We start from the raw sequence: 7552 nt of genomic DNA on the forward strand, positions 1-7552 counted from the left end.
TCAGCTTATTCTTGTTTTTTCTTGTTTATTGTCTGTAATCAGGTAAATCTTTTTAGCCAAGTGATTTACACAATTTGCTCTTGATCATTTGATGTTAGTGTCTTAATCAAGAGATAGTAGGTATAACCTTTATAGATTTGTTCACCTCAATTCAACATTATTGTCTGTCTTTTAAACTTAGTGTTAATCCTAAAGATTTTTTTGTGGACTGAGCTCATGGATGCACCTCAAGCAAACCAGCATAATAACTATTAGACCATAGATTATACAAATAATGGACTGCTGTTTATTTGACAGATAATCCAGCAGTACCACATGTTCTTTAAAACAAAAACTCATCTCCCACAATAATATGGTACCACTAAGCCTGCTGGTACAGTACAAACAGCTAGAAACTACAAACACATCATTTGTTGAAATGGGTTGTAATGTAACCTATATAGCCCAGTCATTTAAACCCTGTGTGGTTGTGTCCTTATAGAGTCGTTAGGGTCACATCTGAGCTGTTGACCCACCCGGCATTCATGTGAGATTGTGAAACTCAGAGTTCACACGTGACCTCAATGACTCTGTAAGGCTTCTAAGTGCTGTATCGTAGGCAACTGGACTTGTTTCAGTTTCTTGAAGACATTTCACCTCTCATCCAAGAGGCTTCTTCGGTTCTAACTAACTGGAGGGGAGGTGCAGGCTTTTAAACTCTGTGTGGGAGTGTCCTTACAGAGTCGTTAAGGACACGTGTGAGCTCGTGAGTTTCAGAGTCGTTGGGGCCACTTGTGGGTCGTTGACTTAACCGGCCTTCATGTGGGTTGATAGGGCTAGGTGAGCCCAGGTGTGAATTGTTGTTAAGCTGTCTGGGGAGGGAACTCAGTACTGCATTGTAGGTGGGTGATAAGTAATGTCGTAGGCCACCTCCTCTGTTCAAAGACGGTTGTTCCAGTTTGACATAGATGGATTCCTTCACTCCTCTTTCAAACCATCTGTCTTCTCTGGCCAAGATGTTTACATTGTTGTCCTCAAAGGAATGATTTTTCTCCCTCAGATGTAAGTGGACAGCAGAGTCTTGACCTGAGGAGTCGGCCCTCCTGTGTTGTGCCAGACGACCGTCTTTGAACAGAGGAGGTGGCCTAAGACATTACTTATCACCCACCTACAATGCAGTACTGAGTTCCCTCCCAGACAGCTTAACAACCATTCACACCTGGGCTCACCTAGCCCTAGCAACTAGCCCTAGAATTACCATGACCTGGATGACTGAGAAACATCATCAACATGACTCTGTAAGGACACACCCACACAGGGTTTAAAGCCTGCAACTCCCCTCCAGTTAGCAGGGGCGGTCGGCCAATAGAGGGCGATCCTTGAGCCATAAAAAAAAAAATAATAATAAATGAAATTTATTATTATCATCTTCATTTTTATAATTTTCTTCATAAATTAATAAACTTTTTTTCACAACAGTGTGTCCCGTTTCTGAATACTTTAGTCAAAGGAAGCCATGTATGTATGTCCCTTTAGTGTGATTTCAGTCTAGTTGGAAATCGCAGAGACCGCTCTGAACAACTTCCACTCTAAAGATTTGGCTGTAGGCACAACAATTCAATCACTATATTCTGTGAGGGCTTGCACTAACTAGTTTCCGTCAGATGCGGTATTCACATGCTCCTTGGATGGTCCCCTTTCCGACCTAGAAAGCTTTTCTTTCGACTTAACACAGACTTGTTTCTTCAGCACAGTCCACATGTTCGCGATGGGGTTCAAGTCAGGTCCATTGGAAGGCCAACCCAAAACCTCAATTCTCACCTGATTTAAACATTCCTTTACCACTTCTGATGTGTGTTTGGGATCATTGTCCTGTTGGAACACCCAACTGCACCCAAGAGCCAATCTTCTGCTGATGGTTTGAGGTTTTCCTGAAGAATTTGGAGATAATCCTCCTTCTTCATTATTCCATTTACTTTCTTTAGAGCAGCAGATCCACTGGCAGCAAAACAGCCCCACAGCATAATACTACCAGCACCATGCTTGACAGTAGGTCTGGTGTTGTTGGGGTTAAAGGCCTCACCTTCTCTCCTCCAGACATATTGCTGCTCATTGTGCTCAAACAACTCAGTTTTTGTTTCATGTGACCACAGAGTTTCCTCCAGAAGGTTTTTTCTTTGTCCATGTGATCAGCAGCAAACTTCAGTCCAGCTTTAAGATGCTGCGTCTGGATCAAGGGCTTCGTTTTAACACAGCAGCCCTCAGCTCATGTTGAGGTGAGCAGGTGATAGTTTTCTTCCTGGTGTGGCAGTGACACAACTGTGCCATGCACTTTATACTCACAAACAGTTGTTTGTACAGTTGATCTTGGGACCTGTAACTGCTTTGAAATGGCTCCAAGTGACTTTCTTGACTTGTTCAAATCAATAATGTGCTCTTTCAGATCAATGCTGAGCTCTTTCCCATTGTGGCTGAGTCTGATGGGTGTATCAAACAAGCCCTATTAAAGTGGGTTCAGAAAAGTCACCAGCTGTTATCAATCAGAATAACTCAGAAGAATTTAAGAGGCCATGCTACAACGACTCTTCTGCATATGCGATTCATACATGTATCATTCCTGTCAATAGTGGAAAAAAACTACATACTGTATGTGTAGCACTGGGCAATTACTATATGAACATTTATTAACTATATTGTGTTAATAATATAGTTAGTTGGGTTAACAAGGGGGCATTTTGGTCATTTTGGTCATTTTACTAGCAAGGGGGAAGGTGTCCCCCCCTCCCCCCTTAAATTGCCTACTGGATGTGATATACTGTGTGACAGTGAAACACTTCGCCTCACACTGTCATATTTATTTAGTTATCTTATGTATCATAAAAAATAATAATATAAATGATGTCATAACCATATGGCCTAGCCGTATAAGATGTGTATATTGAAGGACTGTTTCAAACACACCAGTCATATGACACATTTCTCTATATGATCTTCAGGATTATCACTTTTTATTATTATTATCATTTTTAAAGAGAGATTTGTTATCCTTATATCCTGTGTTTGCTTTGGAGCCATTTTGTAAATGTATGAGTGAGAAACTTTTGTTAGTTCTGTTTAACCTAATATGCAACCTGTCATACTGTTGGCTGTTGATGCATGCCAGCATTTTGACTGAATAATAAAAAGAAAAGGGTGAGGGTGAGAAGGAGAGTTTCTTTGAAATGTCCTCCCAGTTCATTGTTGATGACTCAACACAACTCAGATTTGGGTTTTACAACTTCATCTAGGAGCTGGGAGGACATTTGGATTTCACAGTTGTTAAACAGGTTGTTTTCTTGTGTAAAGTGAAGGGTGGCGGGTGACTAGTTGTAATTTTGGGTTTTGTCAGATCTATCATGATTTTCTGATGTGTTTTAAAGCAGCATTATGTAACCTTTTAACCTTAAAATAATAGCTTTGAAATGATTTTGATGGTACAGTGTCTTGTAATAGGGTGAATGGTGTCTCTGTTACAGCCCCTCTGCCCCCCATCACTTGTATGTTGAAGTAAACATGTACGTAACTCTGTGATCCTATCCTTTTCACTGAAGTTATATAGTGCAGAAACAAGACAACTTCATCATGACATAATTAGTTTTGTGTGTAGTTAGCACCTGGATTTGTATTTTCAACAGTGGTGTTGCTCTCAGGCGCCAAACTGCACAAAATGCCAATTGCTACATAATGTTGCTTTAAATACACAGTACGACTCATTTTCTTTTGTTTTTCAGTTTTGACAGACATCTGTCCCGACACAGTTAAAAACTGGTGGGTTGTTTCCTTTAATAAGACACTGGACGCTGTAATATTTAGATTTTTGTGCTGATCTGTGGGTTTCTTTTGGTACTGATTTGCCAAAAGTATTTAAAAGAAACACCATCTTTCTTTTTGTTCTTAAAAAAAATCAGGAAAAATAGTGATTCTTAATTATATATGCAATTCTTTTATTGTTGTTTCTTGTTGGTTGTTCTTTATTGATCTTGTCCAGAATTATACCAACAATGTGTTATGCAGTGGAGGGGTAACCTTCCGATTACTAGATGATCCGCTCTACCTCCTGAGCTACAGCCACCCCAACAAAAGCATCAATTCATTTGCAATTTGTAAGATATGGCCAGAATCTTGAAGTAACTCCATCAACATAGTGTGAAGAACAACAGTGTTGATGTTATGTCTAGACATCTATGTAATGTGTTTCAGAGGTGTCTACTGAAGTTAGCATGTTAGTCCTGGCCCATCCTGTTTCATAATACCACTTTGTAGCTCAAGAAGTGATAGTCTGATAGCCCTGTAGTTTCAGCTGGGAGATGTACTGCGTCTAATAATAAACAAATCCAATAAATAACACCAAATTGTTGTAAGCACTTGTTTTTGTCTCTCTTCACCATCATTGCATTATCAATGTCAATTTGTGTCTTTCTAAATATAATGTTAAACAATATAACATCTATTCACATTTGCCAGTGATGATAGAAACCATGATAAACGTGTACCTACGTCATCGTTTCCAAAAATGACTGTTTCTGCCCGTCCAGGTGTAAACACTGAAAACTGAGTTTCTGAATATCCTTACCCTGGCATTTTCCAAAAGCTCAGTTTTCAATGTCTTGTAACACCATTTACATGTGTACGGAATGCCAAAATGCATAGAATTCCAGTAAATGTGTGGACAGTCGCTCAGAGGCTGTGTTCTGTTCTAGACTGGTGGCAAGCTGTGTTCACTGGGAGGCTGCTGTGCTGTGTCATGTTGACCATGGTGACTGATCATCTGAGGCTGCGGTGCATGCAGACTCCTGTCAGCTAATTGTGCCACTTAGCTCCTCCTAGCTGAACTACTTGCTAAGGCTAGCTAATTGCTTCAGCCAAAAACAGCTACAGCAAATAATCCAGTGAGCAGTGATAGTGCTGCCCCTTATTGTTTTGGAGGTACCTTTGATTCGGATATCTCTTGGCTGAATATCAATAATTGAGGGTAACATGATGCTAGTTTTCCTTTTGTCTTCCTTCCTTGTATTTGTTAGTATGTAAGAACTGTGCTGTCTTGTTGTTTTGATTTTCAATAACATGCATCCTTAAGTTGCAATTAATTGTCTACAGTGTGTGCTATCTTTCTGTTAAGAGTAAAGAAAGTCACCTGAGACCCAGCCATTTGTCACAAATAGCTGGACAGCAGTGGACAAGCACAAATGTTTTGTGCTTTTTTTTTATTCGATGTTGACTTTATACCACACTCCTCTACACTGAACCGTTTCAGTAGATTAATTAAATTAAGTTATTTTTGTCAGTGTCAAATCAGGTTAACTTAAAATGTTCTCACATTCAAAGCTGTTTCAGAATAGATATTCCTGTGTTCAGTCTTGTCGCACAATAATGACCCGACTTCATGTCAAAATCGTTTGTGAGGGATGTGTAATATTTCGCTATCTGCTCAGTCTGTGCCTACAGCAGTTTGTCATTATGCCTCCACCAGTTGTTACAGCCTCAGTCAAGTAATAGACCATACCCCTGTGTTGATGTCAATGATAATGATTATGATGATGGTGGTGGTGTGGCCTGAAGAAAGGAGACAGGAAATTCTGATGGTTGGCCTAACAGGAAAACAATACGCCAAAAAGCTTGAAATGATGCTGCTTTTTAAAGAGTACTGTAGGGATGACGTAGGCTAACCTGGAAGATAGCATCACCTTGGTTACCTTGACAAAAAGCCTATGGAATTTTTCAATTGGATTTTGGATTATTGCAGAAAATAAACTCAAACACAAGTTTATTATACTTACACGTTTTGTTCAGAAAGATGATGATCACAGATGAACACTACTTTTATGATTTTTGAAGCATAAATGCAACTGCCAGAAATAAAAAGCTTGCGTAGGGCTACAAACCAACTACATCGTGATTGCATGACTTCGTCCCCACCATTATAGTCATTCCATGCCAACTCTTTGAGTTGATGAACTTTTCCCAGTTCATGTCATGGATTTTCCTGAAGAAAATAATGTTGAAACTTCTATTAAATTCATAGGACCTTGCACAACCCTATACTTGTACTCAAAATACTTTTCAAGTTATGAATTTTTGAAGTTTGGCCCTCTAAACTAAATTTAAGCATTTTGGTGATTTCATGCATGTGTATTCTAAACCTCACCAATCACTTGTTTTTCACTGGTTTGGGTTGAAATCTGCCCTGAACATCTAAGGAAACTTGCCAATATTCATTCATTTAAATAGTTGTTGCTGAATGGTTACAGTAATCAAATTAATAACAGGAGTTTTTTTACCAGAACAAACATTTTTAAAAAATTAATATCTCCACTATAGTTTATACTCTCTTGCAACCACATTTTGCCCCTGTGTAGTATTTATATGGTTCTATCACATCTAGAAATTGCATAAAAAAGCCACAGATCTAGTTAAATAGCTTCAGAGCTGAAAATCCCACATTTGGGGTTATTTTCACTGTAGAACTTTTTTATGTGAAAGTGTTGATGCACCGTTTTATGTATTTTATGCAGCAAGGAATTTTCATACCATTGTAGTACTTCAAGCTTGAAATGTCACTTTCTTTGAAAGTTTAGAATGCCTATCATTCACTGATTCACACATCTACCAAAATACATGTGCATTGATTAGGGCTGTCAAGTGAGAAACAAATGTATCTAATTAATTACAAGCTTTGTGATTAATGTTTAGTAGTTATACATCACATATGCCAATATTTGCCATAATCATTGATAAAATATTTTAAAGCAAATGTGTTTTGGTAGATGAATGAATAATTTAATAAATTGACATTCTAAACTATAAACTAGTATATCTAAATATTGGCATATGCAATTCATTGTGATTAATTAAACACAAAGCTTGTTATTAAATAGATACATGTTTTAGTCTTGAAAGCTCTAATTTCAATGCAAATGTATTTTGGTAGATGAATGAATCAGTGAATAAATAGAGTTTCACTTATGTCCATTTATAATGTGACTGGTTTGTTATATTGACAGTCCTACTGAAAACTTATTAAAAAAAAAAACATTGACTGTGAGAAGAGGGAACCAGAGAAGCAAAAAAGCTAACTTTTTTCCGGGTTTTAGGACTCATTCCTGTTGCACTCTATTTAACATTTTACTCACTTGCAACTGGAAGGGATTTTTCTCAGCCTGTTATAGACCCCATCGTGTTGTGCTGTCATTGGCTATTCTGTAACAGCAATATGCAGCAGACTCCCCTTTCTGTGGTTTTGGTTGATTTTACAGACCGGACGAAGTCAGAAGAGCATCAGCAGAGAGCTAATAACCTGAAACACAACAAAGGCGACACTTCTTATCTGGAAAATTTCACACGTGATGACACAGTTCTCAAACATTCACACCACACCACGCATTTGAACCATAGAAAAAAGACAGTATAATGTCAATTGGATTCATTAAGTAACAAAGTCCCTGTCAAATTATTCCTTTAATTCAGCATCTTATTAAAGGAGTAATTCAGTATTGCGTTTCCAGAGGAAGACAATAGACAGATTACAGTAATAATA

The sequence above is a fragment of the Pagrus pagrus genome (genome assembly GCF_965226575.1).
Source record: "Pagrus pagrus genome assembly, chromosome: 11".
Classification (NCBI taxonomy): domain Eukaryota; kingdom Metazoa; phylum Chordata; class Actinopteri; order Spariformes; family Sparidae; genus Pagrus; species Pagrus pagrus.